Raw genomic sequence first — 16,042 nt, forward strand, 5'->3', positions numbered from 1 at the left:
TCTTCTTGAATGCTGGACTGTAGCTTAGAATCCACTGAGTGCAGGTACCCAGAAAGGTTGTCACATTGGGCCTTTGCCCTCTCTCCCCAGCAGAGGGCAGCCACCCCACACAATGGGGTCTGGGGCCTACTGAGCTGCTAACATGTTGCCTTTCATCAGGCTGACAGCAGAACTAAAAGAGCTAATTAGCACACTAACAGCCCCTCTGGGGATTTGGGGTCATGGGCACCCTTGCTTGGACACCACTGCATTTCCCTTGAGGCAACACGCCCTGACTGGACATGGGCCCCATACAGAGTTTTCTCCTGTGTCAGTGTTCAGAGTAGCCGGATCCTGCACTCACTCATGTGCTCTCTCCCTCAAGGGGCTGAGTGTGGTGGGCCGAGTAGACGGCATGCCCTTGCTGCAAGTCCAGCAAAAAGGCCAAGAAAAATCCCGTGTCAATGGGATGATAAGAAATGCTATAGATCTACCTCATCTTTGATGAGATTATAGCTCTAGACTGGGATCCTGGAGGAAAGAAAGATCTGTTTTTGGCTTCACCTGTCCTGGATTGAGCTTCCATTATGCTGAGCTGAGGTTGGGAGAATGGAACAGGTCCTGGCTTAAATGTGATTTGTTCTCCCTGTCCTTACAAAGATTTTCTTGAATAACTGTTAATTCATTTGCTATGAGTCTTTAGGACAATTTTCAGACACTTTAATGTGTTTCGTTGTTTATAATTTTCAGCAGTTATGCAATGACTTAACTTTGTTGTTTGTTTATTGATAATTTTTACCAGTTATGGTTGTTTGATTAAAGTAAGTGTCCCTGGATCTCCTCACATCCCCAGTCCAGAGGTCATTTCATCTTTCTTGACTTCCTAAATTTATACTCCACAGAATGTAGTTTGTGATTATATATGCTTCAGGCTAGCTGTTTCCTTTATTAATCATAGTTCCTACATAGACTAAAAAACTAGGTATTATTCTACTGCCTCTTCATCAGTAAAACTAATACAATACATGTTTACTGAGTGCCTACTCTGTGCTGTGGTTCCAGATAGAAACGAGGAAGAGGATGCAGTGATGATTCAGACTCAACCTCTACCCTGGTACATAAAAGGAGACAGGTATGAATATTACTTTATTTTTTTCTGTTTTCCTTTTTTTATTATTATTATACTTTAAGTTCTAGGGTACATGTGAACAACGTGCAGGTTTGTTACATATGTATACTTGTGCCATGTCGGTGTGCTGCACCCATCAACTCATCAGCACCCATCAACTCGTCATTTGCATCAGGTATAACTCTCAATGCAATCCCTCCTCCCTCCTCCCTCCCCATATTAGGTCCCGGTGTGTGATGTTCCCTTCCAGAGTCCAAGTGATCTCATTGTTCAATTCCCACCTATGAGTGAGAACATGCGGTATTTGGTTTTCTGTTCTTGCGATAGTTTGCTGAGAATGATGGAATGATGGCTTCCAGCTGCATCCATGTCCCTACAAAGGACACGAACTCATCCTTATTTATGGCTGCATAGTATTCCAAGGTGTATATGTGCCACATTTTCTTAATCCAGTCAGTCACTGATGGACTGGGTTGATCCCAGTGTCCATCTGGGTTGAATCCAAACCCAACATTTGGGTTGATTCCAAGTCTTTGCTATTGTAAATAGTTCCGCAATAAACATGTGTGTGCATGTGTCTTAATAGCAGCATGATTTATAATCCTTTCGGTATATACCCAGTAATGGGATAGCGGGGTCATATGGTATTTCTAGTTCCAGATCCTTGAGGAATCGCCACACTGTTTTCCACAATGGTTGAACCAGTTAACAACCCCACCAACAGTGTAAAAGTGTTCCTATTTCTCCACATCCTCTCCAGCACCTGTTGTTTCCTGACTTTTTAATGATTGCCATTCTAACTGGTGTGAGATGGTATCTCATTGTGGTTTTGATTTGCATTTCTCTGATGGCCAGTGATGACAAGCATTGTTTCATGTGTCTGTTGGTTGTATGCATGTCTTCTTTTGAGAAATGTCTGTTGATGTCCTTTGCCCACTTTTTGATGGGGTTGCTTGTTTTTGCTCATAAATTTGTTTGAGTTCTTTGTATATTCTGGTTATTAACTCTTTGTCAGATGAGTAGATTGCAAAAATTTTCTCCCATTCTGTAGGTTGCCTGTTCACTCTGATGGTAGTTTATTTTGCTGTGCAGAAGCTCTGTAGTATAATTAGATCCCATTTGTCAATTTTGGCTTTTGTTGCCATTGCTTTTGGTGTTTGAGACATGAAGTCCTTGCCCATGCCTATGTCCTGAGTGGTATTACCTAGGTTTTCTTGTAGGGTTTTTGTGGTTATAGGTCTAATATTTAAATCTCTAATCCATCTTGATTTAATTTTCGTGTAAGGAATAAGGAAAGGATCCCGTTTCAGCTTTCTACTTATGACTAGCCAATTTTCCCAGCACCATTCATTAAATAGGTAATCTTTTCCCCATTTCTTGTTTTTGTCAGGTTTGTCAAAGATCAGATGGCTGTAGATGTGTGGTATTGTTTCTGAGGGCTCTGTTCTGTACCATTGGTCTATATCTCTGTTTTGGTACCAGTACCATGCTGTTTTGGTTACTGTAGCCTTGTAGTACAGTTTGAAGTCAGGTAGTGTGATGCCTCCAGCTTTGTTCTTTTGACTTAGGATTTTCTTGGCAATGCGGACTCCTTTTTCGTTCCATATGAACTTTAAAGCAGTTTTTTCCAATTCTGTGAAGAAAGTTATTGGTAGCTTGCTGGGAATGGCATTGAATCTATAAATAACCTTGGGCAGTATGGCCATTTTCACAATATTGATCCTTCCTATCCATGAGCATGGTATGTTCTTCCATTTGATTGTGTCCTCTTTCATTTCAGTGAGCAGTGGTTTGTAGTTCTCATGGAAGAGGTCCTTTTGATCCCTTGTAAGTTGGATTCCTTGGTATTTTATTCTCTTTGAAGCAATTTTGAATGGAAGTTCATTCATGATTTGGCTCTCTGTTTATCTGTTACTGGTATATAAGAATGCTTGTGATTTTTGCACATTCATTTTGTACCCTGAGATTTTGCTGAAGTTGCTTATCAGCTTAAGGAGATTTTGGGTCCAGAGGCAGTGGTTCAAGCCTGTAATCCCAGGACTTTGGGAGGCCAAGGCGAGCGGATCACAAGGTCAGGAGATCGAGACCATCCTGGCTAACACGGTGAAACCCTGTCTCTACTAAAAATACAAAAAACTAGCCAGGCGTGATGGCGGGTGCCTGTAGTCCCAGCTACTCGGGAGGCTGAGGCAGGAGAATGGGGTAAACCCGGGAGGCGGACCTTGCAGTGAGCTGAGATCCAGCCACAGCACTCCAGCCTGGGAGACAGAGCGAGGCTCCATCTCAAAAAAAAAAAGGGGGGGGATTTTGGGCTGAGATGATGGGGTTTTCTAAATATACAATCATGTCATCTACAAACAGGGACAATTTGACTTCTTCTTTTTCTAACTGAATACCCTTGATTTATTTCTCTTGCCTGATTGCCCTAGCCAGAACTTCCAACTCTATGTTGAATAGGAGTCGTGAGAGAGGGCATCCCTGACTTGTGCCAGTTTTCAAAGGGAATGCTTCCCGTTTTTGCCCATTTAGTATGATATTGGCTGTGGGTTTGTCATAAACAGCTCTTATTAGTTTCAGATACGTTCCATCAATACCGAGTTTATTGAGAGTTTTAGCATGAAGTTCTGTTGAATTTTGTCAAAGACCTTTTCTGCATCTATTGAGATAATCATGTGGTTTTTGTCTTTGGTTCTGTTTATATGCTGGGTTACGTTTATTGATTTGCATATGTTGAACCAGCTCTGTGTCTCAGAGATGAAGCCCACTTGATCATGGTGGATAAGCTTTTAGATGTGCTGCTGGATTCGGTTTGCCAGTATTTTATTGAAGATTTTTGCACCAATGTTCATCAGGGATATTGGTCTAAAATTCTCTTTTTTGTGTCTGTCTCTGCCAGGCTTTGGTATTAGGATGATGCCGGCCTCATAAAATGAGTTAGGGAGGATTCCCTCTTTTTCTGTTGATTGGAATAGTTTCAGAAAGAATGGTACCAGCTCCTCCTTGTACCTCCGGTAGAATTCGGCTGTGAATCCGACTGGTCGTGGACTTTTTTTGGTTCGTAGGTTATTGATTATTGCCTCAATTTCAGAGCCTGCTGTTGGTCTATTCGAGGATTCAACTTGTTCCTTGTTTAGTCTTGGGAGAGTGAAAATGTCCAGGAAATTATCCATTTCTTCTAGGCTTTCTGGTTTATTTGTGTAGAGGTGTTTACAGTATTCTCTGATGGTAGTTTTTATTTCTGTGGGGTTGGTGGTGATATCCCCTTTATCATTTTTTATTTCATCTATTTGATTCTTCTCTCTTTTCTTTTTTATTAGTCTTGCTGGTGGTCTATCAATTTTGCTGATCTTTTCAAAAAGCCAACTCCTGGATTCATTGATTTCTTGGAGGGTTTTTTGTGTCTCTATCTCCTTCAGTTCTGCTCTGATCTTAGTTATTTCTTGCCTTCTGCTAGCTTTTGAATGTGTTTGCTCTTGCTTCTCTAGTTCTTTTAATTGTGATGTTATAGTGTCAATTTTAGATCTTTCCTGCTTTCTCTTGTGGTCGCTTAGTGCTATAAATTTCCTTCTACACACTACTTTAAATGTGTCGCAGAGATTCTGGTATATTGTATCTTTGTTCTCATTGATTTCAAAGAACATTTATATTTCTGCCTTCATTTTGTTATGTACCCAGTAGTCATTCAGGAGCAGGTTGTTCAGTTTCCATGTAGTTGAGAGGTTTTGATTGAGTTTCTTAGTCCTGAGTTCTAGTTTGATTGCACTGTGGTCTGAGAGACAGTTTGTTATAATTTCTGTTCTTGTACATTTGCTGAGGAGTGCTTTCCTTCCAACTATGTGGTCAATTTTGGAATTAATGCCATGTGGTGCTGAGAAGAATGTGTATCCTGTTGATTTGGGATGGAGAGTTCTATAGATGTCTATTAGGTCCGCTTGGTGCAGAGATGAGTTCAATTCCTGGATATCATTGTTAACTTTCTGTCTCGTTGATCTGTCTAATGTTGACAGTGGGGTGTTGAAGTCTCCCACTATTATTGTATGGGAGTCTTAGTCTGTTTGTAAGTCTCTAAAGACTTGCTTTATAAATCTGGGTGCTCCTGTATTGGGCACATATATTTTAAAATAGTTAGCTCTTCCTTTTGAATTGATTCCTTTACCATTATTTAATGGCCTTCTTTGTCTCTTTTGATCTTTGATGGTTTAAAGTCTGTTCTATCAGAGACTAGGATTGTAACCCCTGCTTTTTTTTTTGTTCTCCATTTGCTTGGTAAATCTTCCTCCATCCATTTATTTTGAACCTATGTGTGTCTCTGCAGGTGAGATGAGTCTCCTGAATACAGCAAACTGATGGCTCTTGACTCTTTATCCAATTTGCCAGTCTGTGTCTTTTAATTGGACCATTTAGCCCATTTACATTTATGGTTAATATTGTTGTATGTTAACTTGATCCTGTCATTGTGATATTAACTGAGAATTTTGCTCATTAGTTGATGCAGTTAACTCTGTTAGTCTGATGGGCTTCCTTTTGTGGGTAACCCGACCTATCTCTCTGGCTGCCCTTAACATTTTTTCCTTAATTTCAACTTTGATGAATCTGACAATTATGTGTCTTGGTGTTGCTCTTCTTGAGGAGTATCTTTGTGGCATTCTCTGTATTTCCTGAATTTGAATGTTGGCCTGCCTTGCTAGGTTGGGGAAGTTCTCCTTGATGATTTCCTGAAGAGTGTTTTCCAACTTGGTTCCATTTTCCCCTCACTTTCAGGCACACCAATCAGATGTAGATTTGGTCTTTTCACATAATCCCATAGTTCTTGCAGGCTTTTTTCATTCTTTTTCCTCTTTTTTCTCTAGACTTCTCTTCTCACTTCATTTCATTCATTTGATCTTCAATCATTGATATTCTTTCTTCCAGTTGATCGAGTCAGTTATGGAAGCTTGTTCATTTGTCACATATTTCTCGTGTCATGGTTTTTATCTCTGTCAGTTCGTTTATGACCTTCCCTGCATTGATTATTCTAGTTATCCGTTCTTCCATTCTTTTTTCAAGATTTTTAGTTTCTTTGTGCTGGGTACGTAGTTCCCCCTTTAGCTCTGAGAAGTTTGATCTGCTGAATCCTTCTTCTCTCAACTCGTCAACATCTTTCTCTGTCTAGCTTTGATCCATTGCTGGCGATGAGCTGCTTTCCTTTGGAGGGGGAGACGTGCTCTGAATTTTTGAATTCCAGCTTTTCTGCCCTGTGTTTTCCCCATCTTTGTGGTTTTATCTGCCTTTGGTCTTTGATGATGATGACGTACTGATGGGGTTTTGGTGTGGGTGTCCTTTCTGTTTGTTAGTTTTCCTTCTAACAGTCAGGACCCTCAGCTGTAGGTCTGTTGGAGATTGCTAGAGGTCCACTCCAGACTCTGTTTTCCTGGGTATCAGCAGCAGAGGCTGCAGAAGATAGAATATTGCTGAACAGAGAGTGCTGCTGTCTGATTCTTGCTCTGGAAGCTTCGTCTCAGGGATGTACCCTGCTGTGTGAGGTGTGAGGTGTCAGTCTGCACCTAGTGTGTAATGTTCCCCAGTTAGGATACTCAGGGGTCAGGGACCCACTTGAGCAGTCAATTTGCCCATTCTCAGATCTCAACCTCCTTACTGGGAGATCCACTGCTCTCTTCAAAGCTGTCAGACACAGTCATTAACATCTGTAGAGGTTTCTGCTGCTTTTTGTTTAGCTATGCCCTGTCCCCAGAAGTGGAGTCTACAGAGACAGGCTGGCCTCCTTTAGCTGCAGTGGGCTCCACCCAGTTCGAGCTTCCCAGAGGCTTTGTTTACCTACTTAAGTCTCAGCAATTGCAGGAGACCCTCCCCCAGCCTCACTGCTGCCTTGCAGTTAGATCTCAAACTGCTGTGCTAGCAATGAGGGAGCTTCCGTGGTTGTGGGAGCCTCCTGGCCAGGTGTGGGATGTTATCTCCTGGTGTGCCATTTGCTAAGACCCTTGGTAGAGCACGGTATTATGGTGAGAGTTACCCGATTTTCCTGGTGTTGTGTGTCTCTGTTTCTTAAGGGATTCCCTTCCTCCTTGCACTTCCCAGGTGAGGCAATGCCTCGCCCTGCTTCAGCTCTGGCTGGTCGAGCTGCACCAGCTGACCAGCACCAATTGTCCGGCACTCCCCAGTGAGATGAACCCGGTACCACAGTTGAAAATGCAGAAATCACCTGTCTTCTGTGTTGCTCACGCTGGGAGCTGGAGGCTGGAGCTGTTGTTATTTGGCCATCTTGCTCCGGAAATGGATATTACTTTAAAAACAGACAGAGCATGATCAGTTCCATAGGAGAGGCATAAACAAAAATGCTCTGAAAGCAGTTAAGCTTTTTTTCCTTTTCTTTTTCTTTCTTCCTCCTTTTTTGGTGAGGAGAGGTCTCTGCAGTGTTTAATAATTTGTAATTCCAGAATGTAGCATTTCATCTGGACCTTGATAGATGGATCAGGTTCTAACAGATGAGTAGGGGACAGTGGACACTCTAGGCAAAGGAAAATGAGCCTAGTTCTGAATATATTACACAACCAAATATGTGTCTTCAGCATCTAAATTAGACAGGTTAGAAAAAGGGGATTGGACCAAATTATGAAACCTCCTGAAAACCAGTCTGTGGAGTTGGGACTTTGTTCTATAGACAGTGGACCATTACAACATGTTTTTGAAAAGGAAATGACATCATTAGTTGAAAAAAGAGCAGTCTGACTGATGAATGAAGATGGAATTTTAAGAGTGATACCAGAGGCGAGGAGATTAGTGAGGATGGACGCTATTGCTACCTTCTAAAGGAGAAAGGACAAGGCCTGCCCTTAGGCAGTGACAGACAGTGAGGAAAAAAGGTGAAGGACTCAAATGATGTTTGGGAAGTGGGCACTGTAGTGTATGAAAACTGATTACATGACTTCTTATAAACTTCGAATAATGGTTCAAATTTTATATTCTTATGGGAGCTGATAAGGAATGCCTTACCGTTCTAAACTCAGTTTAGAATAGTTAAGAGTCCATTCATTCTGGGCCGTGAACTGAAGCACCCCTTAGCAGCCTGCATCTACTTAACACTTCCTGGGAGGCTTCTAAGTTTGCAGGGATGAATGTCACGTTATAACTAGCTTTTGGCATAAAGAAGTAAGAAGTTATATAAGATTTAGCTCTTGGTATCAACAAACTTAAAGTTTTGGAGAAATAAGTCTATAAAGAAATTTAAAAACTTAAGACTATAGCCATCTTTGCCTCATACCAAGGCCTAGCAGATAACTGTCATATTAAAAAGCCTCACAATGCTAAATTGAATATCCTCAGATATTAGAGTATAGTGTTCAGTATTGGATAATGAAAAGTGCAGATCAGTAGACTAAAGAAGCCAGAGAAAGTTTCATGGAGGACTTGAGATTTAAACACAGCATTGAAAGAATGCAGCTTAAGTATTCCCAGTGGAGGGAAGAAAAGGTAAAGTAAAATTAGAAATAGGCAGAATAAAGAGGACATGGTATGAGGAAAGACAAGCATTAGGTGTATAAATATAGACAGGTGACATGTCTTGCTGGAATAAACATAAGAGGCATAAGAGTGCTAGAAAGATAAAATGAAATTATTATTAACATAGCAAATAACATATCACCAATTCATTCATTTAACCATTCAGCAAATAATCACTGAATACGTACTATGCACTAGGCATTGTACTAGATATGTAGGAGACTGCTTGGAAAATAAGAAAGTCAATAGTAAAAGTGGAGAGTATCACTGATGGACTGGGTTGCCAGTTTTGGGTCTCTGGACATGGGCAGGCAGAGAGGAGGGATTGACTCATTCTTCCTATAAGGATGAGTCAAATCCAAAGATCTCAGAGCTTTCCTATGGCCCATCTATCACATGGAGATACATTGGTACTTAGCTTTATGCTCCTCTTGTGGTCTCAGCAATTCCTTAGTGAAGTCAGACAGCACAAAGCCATTTTAACCCAGCTCACTTGTGGGCAGGCCAAAAGACATCAGGGCTCTGGGAAGGCTTGGAAAAGGGCAAGAAGAACTTTCTGGTGAAGACTGGAAAGATGACAACCATCTATTCTCAATTACTAAGCTTTAGTTGAGTTATATGGGCTTTAACTTCAAGTAAATGTAAAAGCCTTTGTAAACTGAGTGAGGGTATCATTATTACCTCTGTGGAAAGATATTTTGAGAGTTAGGGCTATTTGTCTTTCATCTGTTTCCCCATGACAACTATCACAGTGCCCTACACATATAACTGAATAAGTAGCTTGCTAAACTGAGTACGGTTGGAATGTCTATTCTTCTGTCTTATTCATAATTCTAGAATTTCAGTCTGATAGGGACCCCTGAAATCCCCCAAATCAGACTCATGTTCCCTGTTAGAAACCTCATGTAATTCTAAGATCCGGGTTCCCTTTCAATATTTTCACACTGCATAGCATATATAAATATGTAGGTTTGTGTGTTAACCCAGTCTTGAAAAAAAGAATGCCAATATATTTCCTCTGAAAAAATAGAGAACAAAGCAATCTTTTCTCCAAGTCCACGAAGATCAACACGCTGAAGAGTGCAGAAATGGCCTTGGATTATGAGAGCTTCTAGGTAGAATATCTTTTGTGTAATCAGGTTGATGTTGCTTTCTGTGTGATGGCCACATAAGAACAGCTCTGGTCTGCAACTCCCCGCGAGATAAATGCAGCAGGTGGGTGATATCTGCATTTCCAACTGAGGTACTCGGTTCATCTCACTGTGACTGGTTAGACAGTGGGTGCAGCCCATGAAGGGGAAGCAGAAACAGAGTGGGGTGCCACCTCAGCAGGGAAGTGCAAGGGGTCAGGGAACTCCCTCCCCTAGCAAAGGGAACCCGTGAGGGACTGTGCCATGAGGGATGGTGCTATCCAGCCCAGATACTACATTTTTACCACGCTCTTTGCAACCCGCAGACCAGGAGATTTCCTCTGGTGCCTACAGCACCAGGGACCTAAGTTTGATACACAAAACTGAACGGATGTTTGGGCAGACACCGAAGGATTTATTTTTCATACCTCAGTGGCACTTGAAACTCCAATAAGATAGAACTGTTTACTCCCCTGACAAGGGGTGCTGAAGCCAGGGAACCGAGTGGTCTTGCTCAGCGGATCCCATCCATGGAACCCAACAAGCTAATATTGACTGGCTTGAAATTCTCGCTGCCAGCACATCGCAGTCCAAAGTCAACCTGAGATGCTTGAGCCTGGTGGGGGAAGAAGCGTCTGCCATTACTGAGGTTTGAGTAGGAGGTTTTCCTCTCATAGTGTAAACAAAGCCGCAGGCAGTACGAAGTGGGTGCGGAACTCACCTCAGCTCGGCAAAGCCGGTGTAGCCAGACTGCCTCTCTAGATTTCTCCTCTCTTGGCAGGGCATCAATGAAAGAAAGGCAGCAGCCCCAGTCAGGTACTTATAGATAAAAATCCCATCTCCCTGGGACAGAGTACCTAGAGAAAGGGCCAGCTATGGGTGCAACTTCAGCAGACTTAAATGTTCCTTCCTGCCAACTCTGAAAAGGGTAGCGGATCTCCCAGTACAGCACTCCAGCTCTGCTAAGGGACACACTGCCTCCTCAAGTGGGTCCCTGACCCCCATGCCTCCTGACTGAGAGACATGTCCCAGCAGAGGTCGGCAAACACTTCACACAGGAGAGCTCCAGCTGGTATCTGGCAGGTGCTCCTCTGGGACAAAGTTTCCAGAGAAAGGAGCAGGCAGCAATCTTTGTTCTTTTGCAGCCTGTGCTGGTGATACCCAGGCAACAGGGTCTGGAGTGGACCTCCAACCAACTCCAACAGACCTGCAGAAGAGGGACCTGACTGTTAGAAGGAAAGCTAACAAACAGAAAACAATAGCATAAACATCAGCACAAATGATGTTCATGAAAAAACCCCATCTGAATGTCACCAACATCAAATACAAAGGTAGATAAGTCCACAAAGATGAGAAAAAAAAAAAAGCACATAAAGGCTGAAAATTCCAAAAACCAGAATGCCTCTTCACTTTCAAAGAATCACAATTCCTCATCAGCAAGGGAACAAAACTGAATGGGGAATGAGTTTGATGAATTGAGAGAAATAGGCTTCAGAAGGTGGATAATAACAAACTCCTCTGAGCTAAAGGAGTATGTTCTAACCCAATGCAAGGAAGCTAAGAACTTTGAAAAAATTTTACAGGAACTGCTAACAAGAATGACCAATTTAAAGAAGAACATAATGACCTAATGGAGCTGAAAAACACAGATGAGAACTTCATGAAGCATACACAAGTATGAATATCCAAATTAACCAAGCAGAAGAAAGGATATGAGACTGAAGATCCACTCAATCTCTTGTGTGAAGACAAGATAAGAGAAAAAAAGAATGAAAAGAAATGAGCAAAGCCTCCAAGAAATATGGGACTATTTGGAGAAAAGACAAAACCTGTATTTGATTGGTGTACCTGACAGTGATGGGGAGAATGGAACCAAGTTGGAAAACACACTTTAGGACATTATCCAGGAGACTTTCCCAAGGTACTATGACAGGCCAACATCCAAATTCAGGAACTACAGAGAACAGCACAAAGATACTCCTCAAGAAGAGCAACCCCAAGACACATAATCATCAGATTCACCAAAATTGAAATGAAGGAAAAAATGTAAAGGGCAGCCAGAGGGAAAGGTCAGTTTACTCAAAAAGAGAAGCCCATCAGACTAACAGCAGGTCTCCCTATAGAAACTCTACAATCCAGAAAGAAAGTGGGGGCCAATATTCAACATCCTTAAAGAAAACAATTGTCAACTCAGAATTTCATATCAACCTAAACTAAGCTTAATAAGTGAGGAGAAATAAGATCCTTTAAAGGCAAGACAACACTGTGGATTTTGTTACCACCAGACCTGCCTTAAAAGAGCTCCTGACAGAAGCACTATATATGGAAAGGGAAAATCGGTACCAGCCACTGCAAAACATACCAAAATGTAAAGACTATCAACACTATGTAAAAGCTGCATCAATTAATTGTGCAAAATAACCAACTAGCATCATAAATTACAGGATCAAACTCAAACATAACAATATTAACCTTAAATGCAAATGGGTTAAATGGCCCAATTAAAAGACACAGACTGGCAAATTGGATAAAAAATCAAGACCTATCAGTGTGCTGTATTCAGGAGACACATCTCACAGGCAAAGACACACATATGCTCACAATAAAGGGATGGAGGAATATTTACCAAGCAAATGGAAAGCAAAAAAAAAAAAAGTAGAACTTACAATTTTAGCCTCCAACAAAACAGATTTTAAATCCACAAACATCAAAAAGACAAAGAAGGATACTACATAATGGTAAAGGAATCAACACAACAAGAAGAACTAACTATCCTAAATATATATGCCCCAATAAAGGAGCACCCAGATTCATAAAGGAAATTCTTAGAGATTTACAGAGAGACTTTGACTCCCACACAATAATAATTGGAGACATTAACACTCTACTGTCAATATTAGACAGATCAATGAGGCAGATAATTAACAATGACATTCAGGACTTGAAATCAGCTTTGGACTAAGCAGACCTAGTAGACATCTACAGAACTCTCCACTTTAAATCAACAAAATATACATTCTTCTCAGCACCCCATAGCTCTTATTTTAAAATCGACCACATAATTGGAAGTAAAACACTCCTCAGCAAATGTAAAAGAACAGAAATCATAACAGGCTTTCAGAGCACAGTACAATCAAATTAGAACTCAGGATGAAGAAACTCACTGAAAATCTCACAACCACATGGAAACTGAACTACCTGCTCCTGAATGACTACTGCGAAAATAACGAAATTAAGGCAGAAATAAATAAGTTTTTGAAACCAATGAGCACAAAGACACAAAGAACCAGAATAACTGTGACACAGCTACAGCAGTATTTAGAGGAAAATTTATAGCACTAAATGCCCACAGGAGAAAGCAGAAAAAGATCTAAAATTGACACCCTAGCATCACAATAAAAGAACTAGAGAAACAAGAGCAAACAAATTCAAAAGCTAGCAGAATAAAAGAAATAACTAAGATCAGAACAGAACTAAAGGAGATAGAGACACAAAAATCCCTTTAAAAAGTCAATGAATCTAGGAGCTGGTTATTTGAAGATTAACAAAATAGACTGCTAGCCTGACTAATAAGAAAAGAGATAAGAATCAAATAGACACAACAAAAAATGATAAAGGGGATATCAACACTGATTCCACAGAAATACAAACTACTGTCAGAGAATACTATAAACATCTCTACAAAAATAAATTAGGAAATCTAAAAGAAATGGGTAAATTCCTGAACACATACACCCTCCCAAGACTAAACCAGGAAGAAGTTGAAACCCTAATTAGACCAATAACAAGTTCTGAAATTGAGGCAGTAATTAATACCCTGCCAGCCAAAGAAAAGACCAAACTGTTCCAAACAATAGAAGAAGGATTCCTCCCTAACTCATTTTATGAGGAAAGCATCATTCTGAGGCCAAAACTTAGCAGAGTCACAAGAAAAAGAAAATTTCAGGCCAATATCTCCGTTGAACACAGATGCAAAAATCCTCAATAAAATACTGGCAAACTGAATCCAGCAGCACATGAAAAAGCTTATCATGAAAAAGCCGACCATGATTAAGTAGGCTTCACCCTGGGATGCAAAGCTGGTTTAACATATGCAAATCAATAGACATAATCCATCACATGAAGAGAACAAATGACAAAAACCACATAACTATCTCAATAGATGCATAAAATGCCTTCGATAAAATTCAACACCTCTTCATGCTGAAAACACTCAATGAACTAGATATTGATGGAATGTGTCTTAAAATAATAAAGAGTTATTTGGCCGGGCATGGTGGCTCACGCCTGTAATCCCAACACTTTAGGAGGTCAAGGTGGGCAGATCTCCTGAGGTCAGGAGTTCGAGACCAGCCTGACCAACACAGAGAAATTCCATCTCTACTAAAAATACAAAATTAACTGGGAGTGGTGGTGCACATCTATTACCCCAGCTACTTGGGAGGTGAAGGCAGGGGAATCACTTGGAGGCAGGGGAATCACTTGGAGGCAGGAGAATCACTTGATCCCAGGAGGTGGAGGTTGCAGAGCTGAGATCACACTATTGCACTCCAGCCTGGGCAACAAGAGCAAAACTCTGTCTCAAAAAGAAGAAGAAGAAGAAGAAGAAGAAGAAGAAGAAGAAGAAGAAGAAGAAGAAGAAGAAGAAGAAGAAGAAGAGAAGAAGAAGAAGAACAGCTATTTATGACAAACCCACAGCCAATATCATATGGAATGGGCAAAAACTAGAAGCATTTCCCTTGAAAACTAGCACAAGACAAAGATGTCCTGTCTCACCACTTCTTTTCAACATAGTATTGAAAGTTCTGGTCAGGTCAATCAGGCAAGAGAAAGAAATAAGCATATTCAAACAGGAAGAGAGTAAGTCAAATTTTCTGTCTTTGTGGATGACATGATTCTATATTTAGAAAATCCCATTGTCTCAGTTCAAAATCTCCTTAAGCTGACAAGTGACTTCAGCAAATTCTCAGGATGCAAAATCAATGTGCAAAAATCACAACCATTCCTATACACCAATAATAGAAAAGCAGAGAGCCCAATCATGAGTGAATCCCAATTCACGATTGCTACAAAGAGTATAAAATACCTTGAAATGCAACATACAAGGAATGTGAAGGACCTCCTCAAGAAGAACTATGAACCAATGCTCAAGGAAATAAGAGAAGACACAAACAAGTGGAAAAATATTCCATACTCATAGAAAGAAAGAATCAACATCATGAAAATGGCCATATTTCCCAAGGTAATTTATAGATTCAATGCTATCCCCAACGAGCTACCACTGGCTTTCCTCACAAAATGAGAAAAAAACTACTTTATATTGTATATGGAACCAAAAAAGAGCCCATATAGTCAAGACAATTATAAACAAAAAGAACAAAGCTGGAGGCATCACGCTACCTGACTTCAAACTATACTACAAGGCTATAATAACCAAAACATCATGGTACTGGTACCAAAACAGATATATAGACCAGTGGAAAGAACAGAGGCCTCAGAAATAACACCACACATCTACAACCATCTGATCTTTGACAAACCTGACAAAAACAAGCAATGGGAAGTATATTCCTTACATAATAAATGGTGTCGGGAAAATTGGCTAACCATATGCAGAAAACTGGAACTTGACCCCTTCTTTACACCTTATACAAGAATTAACTCAAGACGGATTAAACACTTAAATGTAAGCCCTAAAACCATAAAAACGATAGAAGAAAATTTAGGCAATGCCATGCAGGACATAGGCATGGGCAAGGACGTCATGACTAAAACATCAAAAGCAATTGCAACAAAAGCCAACATTGACAAATGGGATCTAATTAAACTAAAGAGCTTCTGTGCAGCAAAAGAAACTATCATCAGAGTAAACAGGCAACCTACAGAATGGGAGAAAATTTTTGCGATCTCTCCATCTGACAAAGGGCTTTGATCCACAATCTACAAGAAACTTAAACAAATTTAGATAAAAGCCCAAACACTCCATCAAAAAGTGGGTGAAGGATATGAACAAACACTTTTTAAAAGAAGACATTTATGCAGCCAACAAATATGAAAGAAAACTCATCATCATTGGTCATTAGAGAAATGCTAATCAAAACCACAATGAAGTACCATCTCACACCAGTTAGAATGGGGATCATTAAAGTCGGGAAACAACAGATGCTGCAAAGGATGTGGAGAAATAAAAACCCTTTTACACTGTTGGTGGGAGTATAAATTAGTTCAACCGTTTTGGAATATAGTGTGGCGATTCCTCAAGGATACAGAAGCAGAAATACCATTTTACCCAGTAATCCTATACTGG

This window comes from Trachypithecus francoisi, unplaced genomic scaffold (genome assembly GCF_009764315.1).
Source record: "Trachypithecus francoisi isolate TF-2019V2 unplaced genomic scaffold, Tfra_2.0 Lachesis_group6, whole genome shotgun sequence".
NCBI classification, from domain to species: Eukaryota; Metazoa; Chordata; class Mammalia; order Primates; family Cercopithecidae; genus Trachypithecus; species Trachypithecus francoisi.